This window comes from Acromyrmex echinatior, chromosome 18 (genome assembly GCF_024713525.1).
Source record: "Acromyrmex echinatior isolate Ae372 chromosome 18, ASM2471352v2, whole genome shotgun sequence".
NCBI lineage: Eukaryota > Metazoa > Arthropoda > Insecta > Hymenoptera > Formicidae > Acromyrmex > Acromyrmex echinatior.
This window is the reverse complement of record NC_141869.1, coordinates 2,576,189-2,595,084: the sequence shown is the minus strand read 5'-3', so window position 1 is coordinate 2,595,084 and position 18,896 is coordinate 2,576,189. Positions and strand designations below refer to the sequence as shown.

Sequence of the window (18,896 nt, the reverse complement as noted above, 5' to 3'; positions counted from 1 at the left end):
ATACGAGCGTTAAATAAACGTAACGCAGTTCAAAATGCATTATTTGAATCACGGTCATTTTGAAAAAATATCACCTTTCTTATTTTTTCGAAACACGGTGGACGCTCGATAGGCATTTACACAATTCTGTAAAAGCATTCTATTGTTTTTCTTATATTGATGGGACAGTATTTTTTTTCCTCTACACATGGACATATGTTGACGTTAAAAAAAATCAATTTCTATATGTTGTTTGAGATTTATGTTAAAACTAGAAAATTTTTTATGTACAGCATATTAAATTTTTTGATACAATACGTGTAATTTTTGAAATTATTCAAAATGAAAAATTATTTGAAATGAAAAATATCTTATGCCATTTTCTCGTAAGTTAGATTTTATAAAATATTTTATTGCGTGGGTTATAGGTAGCGTACGCGCGCGAGCGAGCGCGTAAAGTTATTGTTGGCAAATTCACCCGACAAGTTATTCGCGACAAACGATGACGTGTGGGCGAACATAAATATTTCGATCCGATGCGGGAGAGGGATGGAACAAAGGTGGCGGGAAAATTTACATTCCCGCGCGTCCGTGACACGCGTTATTGCGCGAATTGCGCCCGAATGTATGACAAATAATAAATAATCTTTAATCTGATGGCCATTACAAAAAAGCTACGTGCGCGTGCATATTTTTTTATGAAATTGATGGGAACCTGATCGTCATTTTGCACCGGGTGCAATTCCCGAATTATGCATCTCAGCGCGTCGGTGAATATTTCCGCGTCCGGTTTAAAATTTAAAATTTCGCGAAACAATAACGATGTTATTTTTGTATGAAGCTTTCAGGATTCGATAATATAGAAACATTATACTTGGCTGATTACTATATATCGCGATTTGAGGGGATCGCGTTCAAAATTCGCGCAATTATTTGCGGGCATGAGTGCGTGCGTTTCCGTTAAGTGAGTATGATCAGTTGGGAGATTATTTATTATTTAATGCTTATTCAGCAGCAACTCATACAACATTTGGGCGCCGTTATTTGCGACAACAAATCCGCGCCATGCAAACGTAAATTCCGCGGCACTTTTGTTCCAACTCGCGCTCGTATTGCGCTGAAATTTATTTTACCTCGTCGCACCGTCCCGTTGTTACCCCATTCTTCGCATATTTTGGCAACGAGCGAGATTCCGTGCCTCCCCCCCTCCCCCCTACCCCCGGTTCTTTGTTTCCTCTCTCAATTTTCGTCGGCGTTACCACGCCGAAAATTTGCGTAACCGTAATGAGCTGTTCGATGACCGTCGATAAACATTTAACGCTTAGTGGAAAACAATCTCATTTTCACACTCCTATCCCTCAATGCACGCGCGCGCCAGATTAAATACTATTTTCGCACGTCGACCGGAAACTCGAACCGTTTTAATGAGGTGTCACAATTATGGCAACTACGTAACCGTGAACGGCAAATTGCGTTATTTGGTTTTCCCACCCTTCGATTTTGACGTCGTGCGCGCGAAGAGTATAACATTTCCGAGTTATTATCTCACATAGCCCGTATGTGTCTGTGCAAATAACATCCGTTTTAGCCAGATTGGAAACGGCGCTCATTGCGTCGCGCTGTTGCGATACATTAATGGCCATAACGATTATTTTTCCGCATCCTCGTTGCGACAATTGCGGATATTTTGCGTGTCGCAATTATTTTGACAAATTGCGTTCATCTATACTGCAAGCAGTGTCTCTCAATTTCTTCGCACGGATAAATCCTATTTTTGTATTCCTTTTTGTTTTACTGTCGAGGCTACACTTTCAATTACCTTCAACGGACAGAGAATATGACCATTTAAATATTACATTGCGTATTCCAACAACCAGTCGTTTCAGGAATCGCGAATGAAGCGATTCGTCAAAACGAACATGAGAGGATTACTGTCTCTGTACTGTAACTTTGGCCCTCGTGACCGAGCGCTCGAAAAGACGGATAGCCGATCAATATTCATCAAGGATCGTAAACTCCAAAGTGCGAGTTTCCGGGCGCGTAATTAGAAGGTTCTCTGAATTTTCTTGTCGACATTCACATCGTGTAGTGTAACCAGATCCGCCGTAACGCAGAGAGAGAGGAAGAGAGAGAGAGAGAGAGAGAGAGAGAGAGAGAGAGAGAGAGAGAGAGAGAGAGAGAGAGAGAGAGAGAGAGAGAGAGAGAGAGAGAGAGAGAGAGAGAGAGAGAGAGAGAGAGAGAGAGAGAGAGAGAGAGAGAGAGAGAGACAGAGAGAGAGAGAGAGAGAGAGAGAGAGAGAGAGAGAGAGAGAGAGAGAGAGAGAGAGAGAGAGAGAGAGAGAGAGAGGAGAGAGAGAGAGAGAGAGAGAGAGAGAGAGAGAGAGAGAGAGAGAGAGAGAGAGAGAGAGAGAGAGAGAGAGAGAGAGAGAGAGAGTCTGTGGGAGACGAGAAGAGAAACTACTCTGCTCTAAAGTCGTAGAAACCGCGGAAACTCGGCTGAGTGTTGCAGGCTTGGGCGTGAAATTAGCCGATGCGTTATCAGGGATGCGGACTCTAATGAAAGCCAAGCGGGTTTTTCTCTTTCTCTCTTTCTTGCTCTCCGTCTTTTATTTTGCTAGCCTCGTTGCATCATTGCCGCTATCTTATAATAATAATGGCGATAATAACGCTGATAATAGTGATAATAACGACAGTAATTCTAATCGACCTAATAATTCTGCTGTTTATTATTATTGTTATTAGCGGTATTATTATAGAGCCACAGGCGAACACCACCGCGTCGTAATACGCTTTACGTCCACCGGGTGTTTATTAATTAAAAAGCCAAGAACCGCGCCTCTGACGTGAATGTACGGTACGTTGCGCGCGTGTAACACGAGTTGCAGAAAAAGAAAAAAAAGGGGTGGTAGCAAGAGAGAGGAGGCAGTGGCTCCGCTCCCGTTGCTTTCTTTCGCCCGCTTGTTTCAACGGTTTTATTAAAGCACCTGGGCCGGGCCGAATTAAAAAGTAAACTGCCTGCAACCATCCCACGTTTTGCGAGCCCGTGCGCGGACTAAGCCACTAACTTTTCTTCGTGTGCTGCTTCTGTAAACCTTGACCCCCGCACACTTTTGTTCCATGAGTGTAACGTAGCGTCTCAAATTGTATCCGACCTGTCAATTTTAATACGCTTTTCTTCGCAAGTGAGACATTATTTATTCAAGATACACCGGTATCCTCCGTTTTATATTATATCGCTCATTGGCTACAATAACACAAATGAAAAGTTGTCATTTTTTAGTTGCTTGCAAAAAAAAAACGGAAACGTTAGGAAAGACAGAATATATTATACATTTATTTCTCTATAATTTACGTTAAAATTGCATATAAAAATTAACATTACAAAATTTCATTTTCGTTCATGCAAAATAATCATACAATTCATGAAAAATAATTCATGAAAAATAATCATACAATTGCGAAAATATTATTATAATTTTTGTAAGCATTGAATTTTGAACCCATTATTTAATTAGATATAAAACAATCATGTATTATCTAAAATAAAAATTTTAAAGTATTATTTAAATCTTATACAAATCTATTTTTGCTAAGATCTTTAGAGAATATATATAATTATTATAGAATTATATATTTTATAAAAAAATGTATAATTATTTTAGATAATACATAATTATCTTATATCTATAATTAAATAATCGGTTCAAAATTCAATGCTTACAAAAATTATATTTTCATAATTGTATGATTATCTTTCAGCAAACTGCATGCGTTCATATAGCAATCATTTTCATAGTAAAAATAAATTTGTATAAAATTTTAAAGTATTATTTAAATTTTATATACATTTATTTTTGCTAAGATCTTTAGAGAATATATATAATTATTTAGAAAAAATATATATTATTTTATCTCTAAATTTTAAAACTCTCTTTTTATCTAAATTATGTAAAAGGAGAATTACTTAAAAATTACATCTGTAACAAATAAATTAAAATCCAAATTAAACTGAGTAAAAAATAACTAATAATCATTACTTTAAAAAATAATTGCTATATGAACGCATGCAGTTTGCTTAAAAACAATCATATAATTTTGAAAATATAATTTTTGTAAGCATTGAATTTTGAACCTATTATTAATTAGATATAAAACAATTATATATTATCTAAATAATTATACATTTTTTTATAAAATATATAATTCTAAAATAATTCTAAAATATATAATCTAAAATATATACTTCTTTACAGATCTTAGGACAATAAATTTGTTTAAAATTTTAAAATATTTAAATTTTATACAAATTTATTTTTGCTAAAATTTCTTTAGAGATATACATAATATTATAAAAATTAATTTTATATAAAAAAATATTAATTATTTTAGTAATACTATAATTATTTTCACTATAAATTAAATATAACGTGTACAAATAATATTACTTAAAAATATATTTTGCATACCAATTGTATGTATTAAATCACATATAAAAATTCGAACATATACAAGCAAATATTATAGTAACATTAATTTAAAATATTATTAATTATAAACATCTGATTTCTAAAATAAATCTACAAGTATTAAATTAAATTTTTTGCTAAGATCTTAGAGAATATAATAATTATTATTAGATGATTAAAAAAATATATTATATATAATAACATTTTTATCTATAATAAATATCTAAATTCTAAATATCAATTTTATTTTAGATAAATATGTATCATGTAGCAATCTTAGTAAAATAATTTGTTAAAATTTTAAATATTTTAAATTTATACAATTATTTTGCTAAATCTTTAGAGAATATTTATAATTATTTTTAGAAAAATATATAATTATTTATCTCTAAATTTAAGTATTCTTTTATCTATTACTAAAGGAGAATTACTTAAAAATTATTTCTGCAACAAATAAATTAATCCAAATGATAAAAAAACTATATAAAAAATAATTATAATAATATTTAAAAAATAATTGCCATATAATTGAGCAGTTGAATGCTTTTAATGTAAAAAAAATAACAAATTCATTGTAAAAATAATTCAGAAATAATTCTATACAATTCGAAAATATTATTTAATTTTAATTTCTAAATATAGAATTTTACATCATTAGTATAATTTGTATAAAATTTTAAATATTATTATACAAAATGAAAATTTTAAGGTATTATTAAATTTAAAAATTCTATATTTTCTAAGTTCTTTTTAGAAAAGAATATATAAATTATTTGAATAATAATTAAAATCAAAAACTGTAAAATAATATCATTTTAAAAAGATATACATAGTTTCTTAAATCATATAATTAAATAATTGTGCGTTGCCAATTTAATGTTAAACAATATATTCAATAATTTATGTTTTTATTATATTCAAATATATCTAAATAAATATTTTAATAAAAATAATGTTAAAATTTTAAATATTTAAATTATACATTTTTTTGCTAAATTCTTTAAGAATATATATAATATTTTAGAAAAATATATAATTATTTATCTCTAATTTTAATACTTCTTTATCTAAATAGTAAAGGAGAATACTTAAAATTATCTGCAACAATAATTAAATCCAAATAAACTGAGTTAAAAATAATTTAATAATAATTAAAAAATAATTGCTATAACGCATGCAGTTGCATGCGCAAAATAACATACAATTCATGAAAATAATTCATGAAAAATAATATACAATTGCGAAAATTATTATAATTTTGTAAGCATTGAATTTGAACCCATTATTTAATTAGATATAAAACAATCATGTATTATCTAAAATAAAAATTTTAAGGTATTATTTAAATCTTATACAAATCTATTTTTGCTAAGATCTTTAGAGAATATATATAATTATTATAGATTATATATTTTATAAAAAAATGTATAATTATTTTAGATAATACATAATTATCTTATATCTATAATTAAATAATCGGTCCAAAATTCAATGCTTAAAAATTATATTTTCATAATTGTATGATTATTTTTCAGCAAACTGCATGCGTTCATATAGCAATCATTTTCCTAGTAAAATAAATTTGTATAAAATTTTAAAAGTATTATTCAAATTTCATACACATTTATTTTTGCTAAGATCTTTAGAGAATATTATAATATTATAGAATTATATATTTTATAAAAAAAATGTAATATTTTAGATAATACATAATTATCTTATATCTATAATTAAATAATCGGTCCAAAATTCAATGCTTAAAAATTATATTTTCATAATTGTATGATTATTTTCAGCAATTATTTTGTAAAGTAATGATTATTAGTTATTTTTTACTCAGTTTTAATTTGGATTTTAATTTATTTTACAGATCTAATTTTTAAGTAATTCTCCTTTTACATAATTTAGATAAAAGGAAGTCATTTAAAATTTAGATATATATAAAATAATTATATATTTTTCTAAAATAATTATATATATTCTCTAAAGATCTTAGCAAAAATAAATGTATATAAAATTTAAATAATACTTTAAAATTTTATACAAATTTATTTTACTAAGAAAATGATTGCTATATGAACGCATGCAGTTTGCTGAAAAACAATCATACAATTTTGAAAATTAATTTTTGTAAGCATTGAATTTTGAACCCATTATTCAATTAGATATAAATAATTATATATTATCTAAAATAATTATACATTTTTTTATAAAATTATAATTCTAAAATAATTCTAAAATATAATTCTAAAATAATATATAATTCTAAAATAATTCTAAAATATATAATTCTAAGAGTAAATATATATATATTCTTTACGATCTTAGAAAAAATAATTTGTTTAAAATTTTAAAAATATTTAAATTTTATACAAATTTATTTTTACTAAAATTTTCTTTAGAGAATATATTATACATAATTATTTTAGAAAAAAATATATATTATTTTATCTCTAAATTTTAAGTAACTCCTCCTTTGATCTAAATTACGTAAAAGGGAATTACTTAAAAATTACTCTTCTGCAACAAATAAATTAAAATCCCAAGATTAAAGACTGAGTAAAAAAGAATAACTAATATCATTACTTTAAAAAATAATTGCTATATGAACGCATGCATTTGCTGAAAAACATCATACAATTTTGAAAATATTTTTGTAAGCATTTGAATTTTGAACCCATTATTTTAACAAGATATAAAACAATTATGTATTAGCTAAAAAATATAACATTTTTTATAAAATATATAATTCTAAAAATAAATTCTAAAATATATAATTCTAAAACAATCATATATATTCTTTAAAGATCTTAGTAAAAATAAATTTGTTTAAAATTTTAAAATATTTAAATTTTATACAAATTTATTTTACTAAAATTTTCTTAGAGATATATATAATTATTTTAAGATTATATATTTTATAAAAAAATGTATAATTATTTTAGATAATACTAATTATCTTATATCTATATTAAATAATCGGTTCAAAATTCAATGCTTACAAAAAGTATATTTTCATAATTGGAGGATTATTTTTCAGCAAACTGCATGGATTCACATAGCAATCATTTTCTTTGTAAAAATATATTTGTATAAAATTTTAAAGTATTTATTTAAATTTTATACACATTTATTTTGCTAAGATCTTTAGAGAATATAATATAATTATTTTAGAAAAAAATATATAATTATTTTATATCTAAATTTTAAATAACTCTCCTTTTATCTAAATTATGTAACAGGAGATTACTTAAAAATTACATCTGTAACAAATAAATTAAATCCAAATTAAAACTGAGTAAAAAATAACTATAATCATTACTTTAAAAATAATTGCTATATAAAACGCATGCAGTTTGCTGAAAAACAATCATACAATTTTGAAAGAATATAATTTTTGGTAAGCATTGATTTTGAACCCATTATTTAATTAGATATAAAACAATTAGATATTATCTAAAATAATTAATACATTTTTTTATAAAAATATATAATTCTAAAATATTCTAAAATATATAATTCTAAAAGTAAATATATATAGTCTTACAGATTCTTAGTAAAATAAGTTTGTTTAAAATTTTAAAATATTTAAATTTATACAATTTATTTTTGCTAAAATTTTCCTTTAGAGAATATGTATAATTATTTTAGAAAAAATATATAATTATTTATCTCTAAATTTTTAAGATTTTCACCTTTTATCTAAATTATTTAAAAGGAGAATTACTTATAAATTAGTTCCTGACACAAATAATTAAAATCCAATTAAAACTGAGTAAAAAAAATAACTAATATCATTACTTTAAAAAAATATTGCTATATGAACGCATGCAGTTTGCTGAAAAACAATCATACAATTTTGAAAATATAATTTTTGTAAGCTTGATTTTGAACCCATTATTTAACAAGATTAAAACAATTATGTATTATCCTAAAAGAATTATAACATTTTTTATAAAATATATAATTCTAAAATATATAATTTCTAAAACATTATATGATATTCTTTAAAAGATCTTAGTAAAAAATAAATTTGTTTAAATTTTAAAATATTTAAATTTTATACAAATTTATTTTGCGAAAATTTTCTTTAGAGAAATATATATGGATGTTAGAAAAAATATAGTACTCTAAATTTTCTCTAAATTTTTAATAACTCGCCTTTTATCTAAAATCTAAATTATATAAAAAAGAGAGTTACTTAAAATTACTTAAAAATTTTATACAAATTTATTTCGCTAAGTTTCTTCTTTAAAAAATATAAGTATACAATAATTATTTTGGAGAATATATAATTATCTTAGAGGAATGTATAATTATTTTATATATAGAATTATTATATATATTAACTATATAGTATAGAAGTTACTATATATATATATATAGAATTACTTTATATAATTATTTTATAGAATATAGAATTATTTAAATCATTTTATTTAACAATGATTTAAAAATACATTTTTAAATTATTGTCAAATAAAATGATTTAAAAAACTAGCGAAAAAAGGTTAATATTACACAAATAAAAAATAATATTTACCACCAGGTTGCTCCATCAGTGCCCGATGTCTCTCCCAGACCTCCACCTCCTCTCAGAATATGCACAGGACACTCGCGTAAAACACTCGCGAATGCACTGTAATCGCGCGCGGACTATAACTTGAGTCCAATAACTAGAACGGCACTCCCGAAACGCGGGACGCGACGAACCGGCTGCGGTTCGTTCATTTTCAAGTAAATCGGCGACGTTAGCTTCCCCGTTGGATTTTTACACGAAGAGAACGATTTTACTCAATATCTAAAAATTTGTCTAGATATATACATTCAGACATATCCGAAAATTTTTAGATATTTGAGAAAAATCATTCTTTTCGTGTAAAATATCGTCTGGGTACTGAGCCCCCTCACTACGTCAAGGTGTACCCGTGAGTGGGAAGATAATCTGAAAAATGTAATAAATAGCTATTACTATGCTATTACTATGCAATCGGTTAACTTTTAGAAACGAATATCACGTCTGCAATTCGTTATCATTGCGAAAAAGTCAAAGCAGATAAAAGGGCTGAATCTTTTATTTATTCATAGATAATGTCTGTAAGATACGATTAGAATCTATAAAATAGGCTGGAGATTAATAAAAGGAAGAAATGTTTCTTTTATTAATTGTTCCAAAGTTACAGTTAATTTTTTAACGGATCAAAACCAAAAAGGTGAAAACAAAATCAAAATTAATTAAATTTTTAAAAACCTGTATAATTGTATTGAAAGGGAATTGGGGACTTTTTGCATGAGAGTATTCATAATCCGTTGCTTTTCTTTGACTGTGTGATACGTTCGTACAACCAGTAGTCGTGGCGCATGCTGCTCCTTTTTCACATTTTTTTTTGAAAATATAATAATTTCGCAAAAAGTACTAGATATAAATACAAATATTGTATTTTTTTATATTCCTAATCGATTCTAGTATAATAATTTTCTAAAGTATAACAACTTTTCGTATGTTTTAAAACTTCCCTTCGCGAAAAAAATTTCAAAAAGTAATGTAAAAAAAAAGGGCCCGCACGGCTACGTTGTTTGTACAACTTCGTTAAGGGAATAATACACTTGCGCGATAACTAGCAAAAACATGACCGCCTTTCCCCGTGCCACCCTCGTACCATCCCCAACCGAAGGTCAGGGCGCCAACCGCAAAATACTACGTACTAACTACGCCTTTATTTAAAAATCATTAAAAAATATTCGTTCCCTTTTAAATATTTTTCGATGAATATTACACGATGCTTTTTGTACATTTCGTTTTATTCGTTAGGGCACAAAAATATCTATATTTTAGGCCGGTATTCATAGTCGTCTTATATTCAAGACCGTCTTAAGTATAATTTTAAGAATCACGAAATCAGAGATCCCGTATTAACATCGTAAAAACATTACTTAAGACAATCTTGAAAACGGACTAGGAATGCCGCCCTTAAATATCTAATTAATATACTGTAAGGGTAATATATGATTTTCTTTAATTCATTAATTTATTTTTAGTAAAATTATTCATTAATTAAAAAATGTTTGCGTTTATCCTTTATTTAAAAGAATTATATTATTAATCTTTATAATCTTTTTGACTAAATCGTAAAAGAGAGTATAAAGATTGAGATATAACCCTGGTACACACCTTAGTTTTGAGCAATAACTATTTGACCATCCTTTGTATTAATTATCAGTTCCGTTCGGAATCTCTAATTTTCGTAGATTAAGCGCGAGCGACTCCACCCCACCGTTCGCTTGCTGCGAAGGCGTCGAACGAAATGCAAAGTGACGATCGACCACCGCACCGTGCCCCCCTTCGCCTTCCCCTCCGCGTCCCCAAAACCCCTTTTTGGGCGCCATTTACCCCCTTCCCCCCCCAGTTTTCGCCAATGTTCTTTAGATTGCCCCCACTATCCCCATTTTAAAAATATTGAACGTTTATTAAAAAATTATTCAATTTTTTTACATGATTTGTTTACCCGGATATCGCCGTACATTTGCGTTTTGCTTTGTGGCATCTCGGCACAATCCTATATTACTTTAATGCTTCTCTAAAACGAATTAAAATTTTCGCGTGAGATTTTTTTGAAAATTTTTTTTAATTCCAATTTTCATTTTCTTTTTTAAGGTTCATACTTCAATAAAGATTATAAATATTATATATTGTTTTTTATATAAAGATAAATGCAAATTTTCCAAATCGTGAACAATTTGTGCCGAATACGCTTTAGCTAAGAGTCAAATATCTTTTAATCTTATTTAATTTTTTTATTACTAAATTATTTAAGACACCTATTTGTAACGGCGATCATGATAAAATACATAACGAATTTATTTAAAATAAAAAATGAAAAAGGGGTTTAGAAACCCTTTTTTAAAATATAAAATGTAGAATTAATGAAAAAAACTTTTTAAAGTAAAAGATATAAAAGTTTTTCCCAAAAATTATAAAATATTAAATAAAAAATAGTCAAAGTGAAATTATTTAAAAATTTTGAATTAATACTAAAAAAACGCTTTTATTTTTTTTTTTAATTACATACTTTTAATTTTTTGGCGCTTTTGCAAGTAAATGAAATTTTAAACGTTTTACGACATTTTGACATTTCCTTTAAGAAAGTTTTTTGCAAAATTGGTATTTTTAATAAATTGTAAATAATTGTTATAACAAAAATAGTTACAAATGGGAAAAATGTTTTTTTTTACAAAATGAAAACTCTGAAGTAAAATATTTTAAAGGATAAAATGTTTCATATAAATAATATATGTTTTTAAAAAACATGTACCATTATTCCAATTATAAAATGTCAATTTTAAGATTTGACTAAAAATTGTATTCGGCACAAATTGTTTACGATTTAAGAAATTTGCATTTACTTATAAAAAAAACATTATAGAATATTTTATCAATCTTTATTGAAGTTGGGATCATTAAAAAAAATTATGAAAATTGAGAATTGTTAAATATACCAAAATATCTCACGCGAATAATTACTAATTCGTTTAAGAGAATCAAATGCCAATAATATAGTATTGTGCCCGATATGCCACAAAGCAAACGCCGAATTATCGCATATCCTTTTGCTCAAATCATCTTAAAATATAACATATAATTATAATCGTTGAATAATCGTTGAATGTTTTCGTGTCGTTTGATACGCTATAGTTGTTGGTACTCTAAAACTCTGGTGCGAAAAGCCTGTTGGTAAGGGGGTCACTGGCGACGAAAAGCGGTGTTACGCGGAGCGAAGGCGAAGGGGGGCACGGTGCGGTGGTCGATCTCACTTTTAGCATTCGGTCGCGACTTCGCCGCAAGACGGACGGGTGGGTGTGGAGGCGCTCGCGCATTACTCTACGAAAATTAGAGATTCACGACGCGAAGATTAATTACATAGGATGGTCAAATAATATTGCCAAAACCTAAGGTGTGACCAGAGTTTATATCTCATTTTATTAATCTCTTTGACGAATTTACTTTTCAAATACCGATTAATAATAGATATATGAGATACCTTCTTTAAGTAAAGTAACCAAACATTTTTTTAATTATGAAACAATTTGGACAAATATAATGAATATAAATAGAAATATCTATTTACCCATTTACAGATAGATTATTAGATATTTACGGAGGCTTCATAGTCCCTTCTTTATTCAAGACTGCTTAAGTAATGGTTTTTCGTACGATGTTATACGGATCTCTTATTCTGACTTCTTAAATTATACTTAAGACGGTCTTGATATAAGACCGCCTATGAATACCGTCCTAAAAATAATAGTTTGTGCGTAACGAAATAAAACGTAACGTACATAAAGCAATCGTATAATATTCATCGACGAATATTAAACGTACGACATTATTGTAACTGATTTTGTATAGCGACGTTAGTACTAGTAGTTCGACGGTTGCGCGGACCTTCGTTGGGATGACGAGGTGTCACGACGGCGGCGTCATGTTTAAACCCTAGTTTATCGCGCAGTTATTATCCCTTACCGAACCGTACAAACAACGTAGCCGTGTCCGCGGCTTGTTATTTTTCACATACTTTGTTGAAATCTTCTTTCGCAAGGGGGAGAATGTTCTATCAATACGAAGCGTTGTATTATACTTTATGATATTATTCCATACTAGTAACGTATTATTGATATCCTAAAATACAATATTTCCGTATGATATCTGTACTTTTTGGCGATTATTATGTTTTCCAAAATAATGGTAAAAGGAGGCACATGCGACCACTATTTGTTGTACAACGGTATCACCAGTCAAGAAAAGCACTTGAGTGAATACGCTCATGCCAAATCCAATTCCTGCTTTCATACAATTATACATTAATCAATTTAGTTAATTTTGATTTTGTGCCCTGTTACGATCCGTTAAAAGTACTGTACCTTTGGCACAATTAAATAAAGAAACATTTCTTCCTTTTATTCATCTCCGCCTATTGTATAGATCTAATCGTTCTTACAGCATTATCTATGCATCAATAAAAGATTCCGCCCTGTATCTGCTTTGACTTTTTCGCAATGATACGATTGCAGACGTCATATTCGTTTCTAAAGTTAACCGATTGCAATATAGCATCGTATCATAGCATTTAGTAACATTTTCAAGATTATCGTCCCTCTCACGGGACACTCTTGACGTGGTGAGGGAGCTCCACTTACCCAGAGGATGTTTTACAAGAAGATGATTTCTCAATATCTACAATTAATCGGATCTTCGAATGTAATATCTAATAATTTTTAGATAGTGAGTAAAATCATTCTCTTCGTGTAAAATCCCCGGGAAACTAACGTCGCGATTTACTTGAAATTAACGAACCGCGCCGGTTTCGTCGCGTCGCCGTTCACGAGTGCCGTTTCTAGTTTCTTGGACTCAGTTTATCCTCGCGCGTTACCGTGTATCGCGGTGTTTACGCGAGTGTCCTGTGCATATTCTGAAGGAAGTTAGGTCTGGGGAGACTCGGCACTGATGAGCCCCTGGTGTAAATATTATTTTTTATGTTGTGTCATCTTTACCTTTTGTTTCGCTAGTTGTTTAAATCATTTTATTTGACATAATTTGAAAAGATTATTTTTAAATCATTGTTAAATAAAATGATTTATAATTCTATATTCTATAACTAATTTATCACATAATTCTATATAGATGTTAAATATGATACATTTTCTCCTAAGAATATTATATATTCTCCAAATAATTATTGTAATATAATTTCATTTAAAGAGATCTTAGCGAAAATAAATTTGTATAAAATGTTAAGTATTTTGAATAACTCTCTTTTTATATAAGTTAATAAAGAGAGTTTTATTTAGAGAAAATTTCAGAGTACTATATTTTTTCTAAAATTATAATCTATTCTCTAAAAAAATTTTAGCAAAAAATTTGTATACTAATTTAAATATTTTAAAATTTTAAAAAGATTTATTTTTCTAAGATCTTTAGAATATATATAATTTGTTTAGAATTTATATTTTAGAATTGTTTTTAACATTATTATTTATACCAAAAATGTATATTTTTTAGATAGATGCATATTGTTTTTATATCTTGTTAAATAATGGGTTCAAAATTCCAATGCTTACAAAAATTAATTTCAAATTTGATGCTTGGGTGTTCACAACTGCAGCTTCATATAGCAATTCTTTTTTAAGTAATGATATTATTATTTTTTACTCAGTTTTATTTGGATTTTAGTTATTTGTTGCAGAAATAATTTTAAGTAATGCTCCTTTACATATTAGATAAAGGTGAAAACTTAAAATTAGAGATAAAATAAGTATATATTTTTTCAAAATAATTATATATTCTCTACAGCAATTTTAGCAATAAATTGGTATCCACTTTTACATATCTTTAAATTTTTGTAATACAAACTTTTTTTAACTAAAAATGTTGCTATAAATGAAACGCCTGCAGTGGCTGAAATATCATACATTATGAAAATATAATTTTTTGTAACATTGAATTTTTGACCGATTATTCTTATGACTAAGCTAATTATTTATTATCTAAAATATTATACATTTTTTTATAATATAAAGTCTAAAAAGAATATAATAGATTTTCTAAAGATCTTAGCAAAATAGATTGTATAATGTAACTATACTTTAAAATTTTATTTTAGTATAATGCTTGTTTTACTATCTAATTAAATAATGGGTTCAAAGTCATGCTTACAACCTATAATACTATGTTCGCAATTGTTATTTTTTTTCATGAATATTTTCAGAATTGTATATTATTTTTACATGACCCAGCACACGGCATGCGTTTCATATTGGCCATTATTTTTAAACTTATTATTATAAGTTATTTTTTTACTCGTTGTCATTTGGATTTTAATTTAATTTGTTGCAGAAGTATTTTTTCAGTAATTCTCCTTTACTAATTTAGATACAAGGCGAGTTACCTTAAAATTTAGAGATAAACTATTATATACTTTTTTTTCTAAAATAGTTATATATATTCTCTAAAGAACATTTTATCAAAAATAATTGTGTATAAAAATTTAAATATTTTAAAATTTTACCATTTCTTTTACTCGATCTGTACCCGAATATATAATATTTATTTTAGAATTATTTTTTTAGAATTAATATCTGTTTTATAAAACGTTATATTAATTTTAGTATTATCTCTGTTGTTTATATCTATTTAATTATATGGTTCAAAATTCATGCTTACAAAATTATCTTTTCAAAATTTATTATTTTGTTTTTTTCAGCAAACTGCATGCGTTCATATATCAATTATTTTTTAAAGTAATTATTATTAGTTACTTTTTTTACTCAGTTTTAATTGCTTTTCATTTATTTGTTAACAGATGTAATTTTTCAGTATCGCCTTTAATTTTTAGATAAGGAGAGTTACTTAACAATTTAGTGATAACACATCTTATATTTTTTTTCTAAAATACTTATGTATATTCCCAAAGACAATTGCTTTTAGCACAAATATTTGTTAAATTTAAATATTTTAACATTTTACACCCTTTATTTTTGTCCTAGCTCTGTAAGAAATATATTTTTAGAATTTATTTTTAGCAATTCTTTTAGAATTATATCATTTTTAAACAAATGTATAATATGTTAGATATATTACATTTTTTTTATAGCTACTTAATAATAGTTCCCAAAATTCAATGACTTCACAAAAAGTATATTTTCAAAATTATATGAAATTGTTTTTAAACAAACTGATGCGGTTCATATACCCTTATTTTTTAAAAGTAATGATTATTAGTTATTTTTTTCTCGTTTATTTTGATTTTACTTTATTTGTGTACAGATCATTTTTAAGTAATCTCTTTTACATATTTAGGATAAAAGAGCTTTGTTAAAATTTAGAGACTAAAATAATTATTATTTTTTCTAAATAATTATACATATTCCTACAAGCATCTTAGCAAAATACAATGTATCTAGAAAGTTAAATAATACTTTACACGGTTTAACACATTATTTTTTTTACTATGAAAATGATTGCTATAATTCACCGCATGCCGTTTGTGCAAATAAATCATCCAGTAGAAAATATACTTTTTGTAAGCATTGATTTGAACCGATTTTTATTATATATAGATAATTATGTATTAAATCTAACCTATTTTACAGTTTTTTATAAAATACTATAATTCTATCAATATATATATGCTCAAAAGAATCTTACAAAACTAAATGTTTATAAAGATTTGAATACTACTTTAAAAATTTTATACACTGTTTATTTTTACTAGGAAAATGATTGCTATATGACAGCATGCGTTTGCTGAAAAATAATCATACAATTATGAAAATATAATTTTGTATCATTGAATTTTGAACCGTTATTTATATTATAGATAATAAGATATTTGTATTTATCTCAAATATTATACCTTTGATTTTATAAAATATAATATTCTAAAATAATTATATATCTTCTCCTAAATATCTTAGCAAAATAATTTGTTAAAAATGTAAAAATCTTTAAATTTTATTTTAGATACTACATGAGTTATTTTATCTCTAATTAATATGGGGTGCAAAATTCATGCTTACAAAAATTACTCATACTCTTTTCCGTATGTAAATATTAATTTTCATGAATTATTTTTTCATAATTGTATGAATTATTTTGCATGAACGCAGATAGCACACTGCAAAAACTAATCTTTTCGTTGCTGTTACAACTGAGATGTTATGCAGTGAGCTATCACACAAATTCAATAGATTGATCACAATCTGTTATTTGGGTGGTGTCTTGTAGATGAGGTTAACGGGTTACAAATCCGCATTGGCTAGTTTTCGGAATTCTAATGAACTTGTCCGTTATATCTATAATTAAATAATCGGTCCAAAATTCAATGCTTAAAAAATTATATTTTCATAATTGTATGATTATTTTTCAGCAAACTGCATGCGTTCATATAGCAATCATTTTCTTAGTAAAAATATATTTGTATAAAATTTTAAAGTATTATTTAAATTTTATACACATTTATTTTTGCTAAGATCTTTAGAGAATATATATAATTATTTTAGAAAAAATATATAATTATTTTATCTCTAAATTTTAAGTTTTCACCTTTTATCTAAATTAAAAGGAGAATTACTTAAAAATTATTTCTGCAACAAATAAATTACAATCCAAATTAAAACTGAGTAAAAAAAATAACTAATAATCATTACTTTAAAAAATAATTGCTATATGAACGCATGCAGTTTGCTGAAAAACAATCATACAATTTTGAAAATATAATTTTTGTAAGCATTGAATTTTGAACCCATTATTTAATTAGATATAAAACAATTATATATTATCTAAAATAATTATACATTTTTTTATAAAATATATAATTCTAAAATAATTCTAATATAATTCTAAAAATAAATATATAATTCTAAAATAATTCTAAAATATATAATTCTAAAATAAATATATATATTCTTTACAGATCTTAGTAAAAATAAATTTGTTTAAAATTTAAAATATTTAAATTTATACAAATTTATTTTTGCTAAAATTTTCTTTAGAGAATATATATAATTATTTTAGAAAAAATATATAATTATTTTATCTCTAAATTTTAAGTTTTCACCTTTTATCTAAATTACGTAAAAGGAGAATTACTTAAAAATTATTTTTGCAACAAATAAATTAAAATCCAAATTAAAACTGAGTAAAAAAAATAATTAATAATCATTACTTTAAAAAATAATTGCTATATGAACGCATGCAGTTTGCTGAAAAACAATCATACAATTTTGAAAATATAATTTTTGTAAGCATTGAATTTTGAACCTATTATTTAATTAGATATAAAACAATTATATATTACCTACTAAAATTATACATTTTTTATAAAATATATACTAAAATAAATATGTATATTTTGTACAGATCTTAGTAAAAATAAATTTGTTTAAAATTTTAAAATATTTAAATTTTATACAAATTTATTTTTGCTAAAATTGTCTTTAGAGAATATATTATACATAATTATTTTAGAAAAAATATATAATTATTTTATCTCTAAATTTTAAGTAACTCTCCTTTTATCTAAATTACGTAAAAGGAGAATTACTTAAAAATTACTTCTGCAACAAATAAATTAAAATCCAAATGAAAACTGAGTAAAAAAATAACTTATCATAATTAATTTAAAAAATATTGCCATATGAACGCATGCAGTGTGCATGCGTTCATGTAAAATAACCATACAATTCATGAAAAATAATTCATGAAAAATAATCATACAATTGCGAAAATATTATTATAATTTTTGTAAGCATTGAATTTTGAACCCATTATTTAATTAGATATAAAACAATCATGTATTATCTAAAATAAAATTTTAAGGTATTATTTAAATCTTATACAATCTATTTTTGCTAAGATCTTTAGAGAATATATATAATTATTATAGAATTATATATT

The 18,896-nt window shown here is 25.9% G+C and overlaps 1 protein-coding gene and 1 long non-coding RNA gene across 4 annotated transcripts in view; one reads left to right on the top strand and one right to left on the bottom strand.

Annotated features, from left to right (window-relative positions):
• Positions 1 to 9,122, bottom strand: part of LOC147906755 (uncharacterized) — an 80,960-nt gene extending 71,838 nt beyond the window's left edge. The window contains exon 1 of the long non-coding RNA XR_015548095.1: positions 8,988 to 9,122. This is a non-coding gene — a long non-coding RNA (uncharacterized LOC147906755). The remainder of the gene's footprint in view (positions 1 to 8,987) is intronic.
• The window catches only part of LOC105147740 (kin of IRRE-like protein 1), a 447,481-nt gene that overhangs the window by 35,171 nt on the left and 393,414 nt on the right, over positions 1 to 18,896 (top strand). The gene's annotated exons all lie outside the window — the stretch shown is intronic.